The 10,413-nt window shown below is 43.8% G+C and overlaps 1 long non-coding RNA gene across 1 annotated transcript; it reads right to left on the reverse strand.

Annotated features, from left to right (window-relative positions):
- Positions 1 to 7,755: 7,755 nt before the first annotated feature.
- Positions 7,756 to 9,175, reverse strand: LOC141277239 (uncharacterized). Its single transcript, XR_012328289.1, has 3 exons — positions 8,924 to 9,175; positions 8,715 to 8,838; positions 7,756 to 8,182 (listed from the first exon to the last, which is right to left on the reverse strand). It is a non-coding gene; the product is annotated as an uncharacterized lncRNA (long non-coding RNA).
- Positions 9,176 to 10,413: the final 1,238 nt, after the last annotated feature.

Consider the following 10,413-nt stretch of genomic DNA (forward strand, 5'->3'; position numbering starts at 1 on the left):
AGAGTGATCAGAGCAAGACAAGAGATTCCACCCAAGTAAGCTCCTCAAAGTATCTCCTGAACCCTCAGAGATTACACCGCCCACACAATGCGAGCAAAGCGGCTTCCGATAATGCGGCAGACAGCGGGGCGCGGGGGCGCGGCAGGGATGCTCAGCGCGCGGGGATGATCGGCGCCCGCACTCGCGCGGGCCCAGGTCGGCGGCACGCCGGCTCACCCAGTGCCTTGCTCCTCCCCGAAAACAAAGGCCCGGGGCCAGTCTTTGCGGGGCAGCCGGGGGGAAGGGCCGTGCTGGCTCCGCTAGAGCAACAAACAGAGCAAGCAGACAAAGGGCATGGCCCGCGGGTGCGCGCGGTGGGGAAGCAGTGCAGCTCGGTTGGAATATCGTGTGTGGATTTGAGACCAATGGGAAGCGCTCCCAACAATGCCCGTTGTTTTCACCGGGCTGATTTTTGCTCAGTTTCATCAAGTAATTTGCATTCCATTTTAAATAAAACAAATGAATTATGGCCGAGTTTTTGTTTTATTTATATTAAATAATGGCTTCCTTTCCTTTATTATTGAGATAGTTCTTCCTGAGCAGGGTGCACAGTGGGCAAAGGGAAGCTCTCCCGCTGGCCAGATCCCAGCTTCCTGTCTGCTGAGCCGGATAGTAAACTCCCAGGACGCCCTTCGTTTGTTCTGGCTGTCCCGCGTAGCAGTGGGAATAAACTAGAACATCAGCCCTCTCCTTTCTTAAGCCTCCCTTTCTTGCGGTGGAAGCTCCAGAATCTCCATGTAGGAGGGGCTCAGAGGCAATGTAGTCAGAAAGAGCTGCATGGTTAAAGGGCTTCTCTTAAAGTGGTATTTGCAAACTAAGCACACTGTTTACTAGGGTTTATGTTGCAACTTTTAAAAAAGAGAATATTTTCTAAAATTCCTTTTCTAAAATTTTCATAAGACTGAGGAAGTGTCAATAGTTGGATTAAGGAACAGCATAACATCACTGTATTTGTTATTATTGCTGCATAACAAATTGCTTCAAAACTTAGTGGCTTAAGACAACAATAAACATCTAATATCTCTCACAAAATTCTGGAGTGCTTTATCTGGGCAGTTCTAGCTTGCGGTCTCTCATGAGGGTGCAGTCATTTGAAGGCTTGATTGGGGCAGGAGGGTCCATTTCCAAGGCCTCATTTCCTTGACACCTGGGCCTATCCACAGGGCAGCTTGAGCACTCTCATAACTAAGCAGTGGGCTTCCTTCAGAGCCAATGATCCAAGAAACAAAGCAGAAGCCACAATATCTTTAGGATCTAGCTTTGAAAGTTACACACCCATCACTTTCTCAACATCCTATTCTTTAAGCAGTCCAGCATTTGTCAATATGGGAGGGGATTACACAAAGGTACAAATACAAGCACTGGAGGATCATTGAGGGCCATCTTAGAGACTGGTTACCACAAGTGATTATCACTGATATTGTTCGGCAGGGGTTTTTTGAGGGTCTGGAGGAGAATACTATATGCCTAAAGCCAACATTTCTTATTTGTCTTTCTTGTCAATGCAAACTTAAATGGTCCATCAACTTTGATGGTCTTCCATGTCAGCCCAGCCAGTTTATTGTGTTTATTGCACAGCCGGTTTATCTGTGCAATAAACATGGACTCAGGGTCCTCTCAGTGCTGGCCTCACCTCCAGATTGGGGAATAGAGCAGTAGTCAAGGGAGACAAGATCCCCCTCTTGGCTCCCTGACGTTCTGGAGAGAGGAGACATAAGGAGACAAACACATGGCAATTAGGGCTATAATGCTATAGGCAGTGCTGTCACCTGGGGGATTCAGGAAGGACACTAAGCCCTGAATGCCATGGTTGGCGGTCTGTATACCTTGGTCCTCCCCAAATTGGAAATCTCCAATGATGCAGGCATTGCATTAAGGTGGCTGCAAGCCAAACCTTTAGTAAATAACAGCCTAGATAAAATGGACTTTTGATCTCATCACAGCCCTCATGGACCACCCCTCATGTATACAACACTCTCCCTTCCAGAATGTGAGATCCACAGGAGAGGAACTATGTTTTATTTACTCCTGGGTCTTTAGTGCCTAAAGAATGACTAGTATGTAATTGGTATTCACTAATGACTACTGTTAGTAATAATTATTTAATAGTTATCAGCCTGTTTGTTCCCCAAGTCTTTCAGTCTTAATGGAAGTTACCCATTAATAAATAAAAGTGACTCAAGCTCTCAATCCACGGACAGTAGAACAGCAGCGCTGAATCCTAGAGACTGCTGATAGGTGTGGTGAAAACAAACTCCATTTCTCCTGAGCAGAAGTCCCTGGAGCCTGGCTCTTCCTGGCCCCTCTCCTAGCCTCCCTTCCCAGCTCCTGCGTCAGCAGCCCTCTTCCTGCTTAGCTTCCCTGGACTGAATGAACAGGGAATTCCAGAGCTTCCCACCAACTTCCCCAAAGCATCTCTAATGCAAGTTGCTCTGTGCTGCAGACTTTGACTAAGGGCTTGCAGCCTCCAGAGAGAGTTACATGAAACAGCATGGTCCATCAAGTGGCCTGAGAGGGAATACTGAGTCATCTGGATTCTTTAAAGTTACTGGGGCCCAGCCAGGCTCTCCTCAGCTTATTGGGTCTCTTACTACTCTCTTCCCAATGGACCAGCCTCAACTCATTTCCACACTCTTCCTAGACTCCCGTTCCCATAGCCAATGTCAGTAACATGCTCATCCAGGCCTCAGTAGTTAGGGGTCCAAAGCTCTGAACTAAGGCCTTACCTTTAGCATCGTCAAAATTTTAGGCTTCATACCCAGCATTCTTCTAGACGGAGGGAAGCCACGGGTATAAAGGTTTACTCTGTTCCCGTAATGAATTACACTCCCCCTTCTCTTTAGAAGGCACAAAATTTCTGTTTTTTTTAATAGCAGTTTTTCATTCTGGTTATACTTAGATATACATACATACCCACAAGACTGCTGATTACATTTTTTCGAGATCTTCTGGTGTACTGTCACTTTGCAAAACAATTTGTTGTCCATGCAGTGACTTCAGGGGCTTTCTAAGATTGTCTGTTCTCAAAGACTGTTTATCAGAGAGGTGGCACAACTGAGTGAATCCCAGCCATTCTGTAGACAGGAGGACTGAGGAAGAAGTTCAGAGGGCATTCTGGAGTGATTTGCAACTCCTCAAACAGAAATATAACATCTTCTTTCATCCTCTGCAGAGTCTGGAGTGAAATTCACACCTTTTTTTTTCTTCCCATCACTTAAAATCAAATTCTCGCCCTTAATACTTCCTTTCAGAACTGCACCCAAAATGATGATGTCTTCTCATGCATATGAATTACCCGAAGTGTATGAGAATCAACCCCACTGGAGTGTGCTAAAGCCTTAACTCAACTGCCTTGAAAGCTGCTAAGCCCTGATTAAGGCAAAGGTGTCTTTTTATTTTATAAGACATTTAGGATAGTTCACATCACCGTGTACAGATGCACTGAAATCGATTGTGGGGGGAACTATAAAGAGAGCATATGCTCCCTGTATCTGTTCCTGAGCCAGGTAGGATGCTGAATTCTGATGAGGGATTAAGGCAGACAGCGGCATCTGTCTCCTTGCAAACACCTGTTTGGACACTGGTCTGACACCCTTCCTCATGTTCATCCTGGGAAGGTGTTGCATTTTCACTTGAAACCTCATGATCTGGCCTGGTGTCTTCTGCAGACCACACGAACACTCAACAATTAATTGCCGGAGAAACAAAGCATAAAACATGACTTTTTTTTCTGTTTTGGCTGCGTTGGGTCTTCGTTGCGGTGCGCGGGCTTCTTATTGCGGTGGCTTCTCTTGTTGCAGCAGAGCACGGGCTCTAGGCACACGGGCTTCAGCAGTTGTGGTTCGCGGGCTCTAGAGCGCAGGCTCAGTAGTTTTGGCGCCCGGGCTTAGTTGCTCCGCGGCACGTGGGATCTTCCCGGGCCAGGGATCAAACCCGTGTCTGCTGCATTGGCAGGAGGATTCTTAACCACTGTGCCACCAGGGAAGCCTGAAATTTTATTTTAAACAAAGAGGTGGAACACATTTATTCTCCAAAGATTCAAACACCTGATGATCTCTCCTTAGAGAAAAAGCAATGAAAAGTAGCCTCTCCTGTAACAAATTTCCACTAACAGCTTTTGCTGAAGTCAAACTTCGGTGCTGAGCTCAGGACATGAATTGAAGGTACCACTAGGGGGTGCTAGAGATCAGGCAATCCAGGAACCATTGGCACTTGGGAGAGCTCAAACACAGCCGCTTTTAATCTAACAAACTAAGCATTTCACTTAGAACTGTACATTGAAAATGACCTATGTCTTCACTATTTATGCTATGATGAAATTTTTCTATATGTTCTCAATTTGATAAATTTGTGTACCCGGTGATCACATGGAATTTCAAGACTGGCTGAAAGTTACAGAACCCTGGTCTCTATGATAAACACCAAGTATTTTAAATACTTTATGTTTTTATCCTTTTAAGCCTGACACAGACAGAAATCCCACTCATGGACTTCAGTTATTTTCCAGGGGAAGTCAGATTTGGAGACACTGTCTTTACCTGGGTCCTTCCCAAAAGCAGAACCTGAAAAAAAAAAAGACTTGGAGGAAGGTAGCTTATTTGAAAGGGGATCCCAGGAACAGGGATGAGGAACCAGAGGAAATGACAGGGAAGGGGGAGATGCATTATTAAGGCTAGTTGGTCACTGCTGTCGGCAACCAGGACTGGATCCTGTGGGGACATATAAAAGACCTCTCAGAAATCTCTGCCTGCCCCACATTGGTTGACAACTCCCAGGGAATGTTAATTTCCTGTACTTCCAGGCTGCACATGTGGGGTGCAGGCTGAATGGGGTCTTTCCGCCATCGCATGCCACAGCATTAAGGAAACCCCGGGGCCAAAAGCAAAAACACAACTGGGGCAAGGTGCAGTCAGGACCAGGTAAGCTGAAGCTTGCCCAAGACCATCCACCACAGCCGTAGCTGGAGCAGAGTTGAAGCCATGAGGACGTGGAGCAGAGCACAAGATATGGCTAATACAGTCCATCCCTTGTACCAGTCAGATCCATTCATGCCCTGCATTAAATCCAATCCGTCACCAAGTCTTCAAGGCGAGGGCCAACCAAAATCTCTACTGTAAATGGATGGTCCCAGAGCTGTTACCGATAGTCATTATCTCCTTTCCACAGCAGACATCCTAGACTTCCCTCCCTCTTGGCAGCCTTCAGCTTGTCTAAACTGTGTGCCCGGTGAGGTGACCACACCTCCACCACTGAGAGTTCTAAGTCCTCAGCTGATCTGTCTTGGGGCCCATGGCTGCTGTGATTGCCCATTTACCTTTATTGCAGGACACAGACTCACCGAGACACCCAGTGGATCCCCTGAGACCAGATGTACCCGGTCTGCGCTCCCTGTAGAGCAACAACTCTATCTCTTTATGATAAGCAGGATCACACTGTAATCACAGCCTTTATTTTTATTGTGGTAAAATATATACCGCAAAAAAATTTGCCATTTTAAAGTGTACAATTCAGGGGCATTAATTACATTTACAATGTTGTGCAATCATCACTATTTCTAAAAGATTTTAATCACCCCAAACAGAAACTCTGTACCCATTAAGCAACAATTCCCCATTTCCCCTTCCCCACAATCCCTGGTAACTGCTACCCTATGTCCTGTCTCTATGAATTTGCCTATTCTAGATATTTCATATAAATATAATCAGAAAATATATGTCCTTTTGTGACTGGCTTATTTTACTCAGCGTAATGTTTGCGAGGTTCACCCATATTGTAGTGGGTATTAGAACTTCATTCCTTTTATGACTGAATATTCCACTGTGTGTCTGTACTACATTTTGTTTATGCATTCGTCTGTTGATGGATACTGGGTTTTTCCCACCTTTTGGCTATTGTGAATAATTCTGCAAAGAACATTGGCATACGAGTATCTGTTTGAGTTCCTGCTTTCAATCCTTTGGGGTATATACCTGGGAATGGAACGGCTGGATTGTACAGTAATTCTATTTTTAACTTTCTGAGGAGCCACTGTACTTCGTTTCCAATAGCAGTTCCACAGTTGTGCATCACCACCAACAGTGCACAAGGGTTCCAGTGTCTCCACATCCTTGCCATCACTTGTTCCTCTTTTTTTTTTTAATGGTAGCCATTCTAACAAGTGAGAAGTGGTATCTCATTATGGTTTGATTTGCATTTCCCTCGTGATTAGTGATGTTGAGCATCTTTTCATGTGCTTTGGACATTTGTTTATCTTATTCGAAGACATGTCCATTCAAGTCCTTTGCCTATTTTTCAGTTGAATTGTTTGTCTTTGTTGTTGATTTGTAAGAGTTCTTATATATTCTGGATATTAAACTCTTATTAACTGTATGAGTTGCAAATTTTTTCTTCCTTCCATAGGTTATATTTTTAAGTTCTTGATAATGTCCTTTAATGCTCAAATTTTAAAATTTTGATGAAGTCCAGTTTATCTTTTCCTTTATTGCTCATGCTTTTGGCATTTGAATTCACTGCCAAATCCAAGGTCATAAAGATTTACCCTTATGTTTTCTTCTAAGAGTTTTATGGTTTTAACCCTTATGTTCAAGCCATTGATCCATTTTGAGTCAAATTTTGTATATTGTGTAAGGTACAGGATCTGTCCTCACTCTTCTGCATGTGGAAATCCAGTTGTCTGAATCACTCCTATTTTTCCCCAGCTCTGACTCACTTACATGAGAAGCTCAAGGTGACCAGGCAGTAGTTATGTTTTTAAGTTCAGTGGAATTTGTGATGTCCCCTAGTGGAAGAGTCCACCTTCCTTCCACTCCTCCACTCCCATCGAGAACCGAGACTGCTCATTTGCCAGGGCCCAAACCAGGGTGGGGACATGAAGCACACATTTCTCCAGTGGGTCACTGAGAGCGATGGGGAGGGGAACCAATCTAACTCCCATCCCTTGGTTCCCAGACCCATATGTTTCAGCTGTTGGAAACATAGGACCAATGTGTGGTAGAGCATACATGCTACAGTCTAGAGGATAGCACCCCAACTATACAGGGTACTGTCCCTAAGGTTTCACCTTCACACAGCCCTGAAATAGGTCATTCTGATGTTCTATTAGGCCAGCTGCTTCTGGATGAAACTTGTCATGAACCCATTGTCTACTTCCTTTGCTGTGAAACAAAACAGATCCCTTGGCTTGAGGCAATGTTGCTTGAATCCCATGCCAATAAACCAGGCGTGTGTAAGTCCTTGGGTGGTTATGCTGGCAGATGCACTATGGTAGGGAAGGAAATGCTTATCTAGAGTAGGTGGTGAGAACTAATCACTGTCTCCTCTATGGTGGAGGGTTCTGATGTCATTAACTTCTCACCAGTGGCTGCCTGGTCTCCTTAAGAAATGGTGTCATATTGAGGACTCAATATTGGTCTATGTTGATGGCAGGTAAGGCATTCAGCAGTGGCAGTAGCCAGATCATCCTTAATAAGAGAGAATTCATGACGTTAGGCCCATGCATAGCCCGATCTTTGCCACCATGGCCACACCATTCATGGAACTATTTATTGCCCAAGCATGAGGTTGCTAATGCTGAATCCATAGGACGAATTATCTTGTCTACCTAGTTGATGAATGCCTCCTCTGCAGAAGATGCTTTCTAGGGGGCCTTTGCATAAGTCCAAAGACTGGTGCACTCGTGCCCATTTCCACAGATCAGTGTCACTGATTTTCCTTTTGCCTCAGGCTCCAGTGTGGCTCAGCGGAGCACTGTTACTGATCCTGTCTTTACTTAAGACTTTGATATTTTGCTCATCATGGATTTTTTTGCATTATTTTTGACTTTTTAAATATTATATTAACATATTATTTATCTTGATTACTGATGAATTTTTCACCCAAGATGAGTGCCACCCTTGTTCCAGCCCTGGGGGCAGCAGTTACTCTTAGTTCCGCTGGGCATGGGGACACCTCTCCCGCTCCCCTGTCATATGCCCTTAAGGCCATATTTTAGTCCTTTCAGGCTGCTGAACTGAACTGGGTGGCTTATAAACAACAAACATTTATTTCTCATGGTTCTGGAGGTTGGGGAGTCCAGGATCATGACACCAGTGGATTCAGTGCCTGGTTACGGCCCTCTTCAGGGTTGCAGACTGCCAACTTCTCCCTGTGTTGTCACATGGTGGAAAGGGCTGGGAGGGGTGTCTCTTTTATAAAAAGAGCACTAATCCCGTGGTAGAGGGCTCCACCCTCATGATTTAATCACCTGCCTAAGGCCCCACCTGCAAATTACCATCACCTTTAGGGGGTAGGATTTCAATGTATGAATTTGGGGGGAACACAAACATTCAGATCATAGCAGGCCACAGCGTGAGCTGAGGGGGAAGTGTCACTGCATCAGGATAAATGATCATGGGGGGTCTAGGCCCCCTGTTCACGTAACTTGTATGTATGTTCCCCTTGGACTTCCTTGGGCCTGATCCCAAATGCATCATCTTGCATGATGGATTGCAGTTGTGCCTTCTCGGTCTGTGGCTCGATGGGCCTGACAATGCCCAGCTCACTATGGTCAGTTCCAATATCAGTCACTACTCTCCTAGGGGTAGGCACTAAGTCTCTACCAGGACCCAGTCGCACGCACACCACAAGCTGGTTTTCAAGCTGTGAGTATTTCTCTGCAGTAGAAGGAATAGCCTTACTCCAGAATGCTAAAGGTCTACACTGTGACTCTCCTCATGGGGCCTGCCAGAGCCGCGATGAGGCATCCTTATCCATCGTAGTGGGTACGGAGTCTGTCGCCATCAGTTCTGCCAGATGGTAAACCTTAGTGGAAAAGCAGATTGTTATTGAGCCTTCTCTGGCTCTGGGCTCCCTCAGAACTCTGATAAGTGGGTTGGAGAAATATTACCAAGTGGGCAGCTCCTAAAGTCCCAGGAGGTGGGTGCACCTAGCACTGTGTTTCTTTCTTGGTAGTAGATGACTCGACATTTCTGCTACGTGTGCTTTACCTTAGAAGGTATGTCTGGCCCGTCCCAGACCAGTGGGACCTCTGAAAACCTTGCCAATGTGGCAGCGCCCTGAATACTTCTAAGTTTACCTCCTACCGTTGGCATGTAAGTGCCTTCTCACTAGGACATCAGTGTTTGCTGCTCTGCTTGCCAGGTCGTCTTGGCAGAATGTCATAATGAGGTACCCCTGTGCTGTTCAGGCTACATTGTGATGGAGAACGCTGAGGTATTATTTTACTCATGATATTTTGATTCTTAGTTTAAAAAGTCATTTTAAGGACAGTGTCTATGTAGGAATCCTTTCTGGCCACCCCCCGCCACACACACACATACACAGAGTCCCTGGCACATGGCAAGGGGTCAGTAAATGTTGGTTGGATGGATAGATGAATATAGGAATGGATTTTTTTCCATCTCCTTGGAACTTCTCCCAAAACACCAGTCAAGTTGCCCATGTAAAGTAGGTTCCCACAGGGTAAATACAGCGACTTATGGTGAAATTTGAATAAGATCCATAGATTGGATTACAGTACCAAATCAGTGGTTATTTCCTGATTTTGATAATTGAACTGTGGTTGTATAAAATAATGTCCTTGTTTTTAGGAAATACACACAGAAATTTTTAAGAAGAAAGGGAATTATATCTGCAACTTATTCTCAAGTGTTTCAGGAAGGAAATTATCTATCTATCAAGAGAGAATGATAAAACAAATGCGGTAGTATGAAAACATTTGGAGAATCTGAGTGAAGGATATATAGGAATTCTTTGTTTTATTTTTTCAACTTTTGTGTAAGTTTGAGATAATTTCAAAATAAAAGTTAGAAATGAATGCATTAATAATTTTAATTAGCAAATCATTTATAAATTAGTTTCATTATAGTAAAAAGCAAACAACATATCCTTGAGAAGAATATGTTCTCTCTTGGATATGGATATCTCTTGGATATAGATAGATATCTCTTCCATATAGCGGATATGGAACATCTTTGTTTGCTGGGAACTCGAAGTGGACAAAAAGCCCAGAAAGAATCCACTTAAAATAAGTACAAAACATGATTTGGTTATTATCTTCAAAATTGAACCTATCAACTATTGAAAATAAGTTTATTTTCAATATTTTACTTAAACTAAGATCTAGATTATACCTCCACTATGCTCTCTAAATTTTAGGGCAAAGAATGAATCAACTATTTTTATTTATAACTTTTATATTTTATCTTATTATATATTTATTTTATTACATTTTATTTACAACTTTTATATTTATAACTGTTTTACTTTTAGGGGTAGAATGCTTTTCTGGCAAAAGTATATGATGACATGATATCGCATCCTTTACTTTTGACTTCCACAGGACAATCGCAAAAAGATCATTTTTCTAAAAATATG

The sequence above is a fragment of the Tursiops truncatus genome, chromosome 19 (assembly GCF_011762595.2).
Source record: "Tursiops truncatus isolate mTurTru1 chromosome 19, mTurTru1.mat.Y, whole genome shotgun sequence".
Classification (NCBI taxonomy): Eukaryota; Metazoa; Chordata; class Mammalia; order Artiodactyla; family Delphinidae; genus Tursiops; species Tursiops truncatus.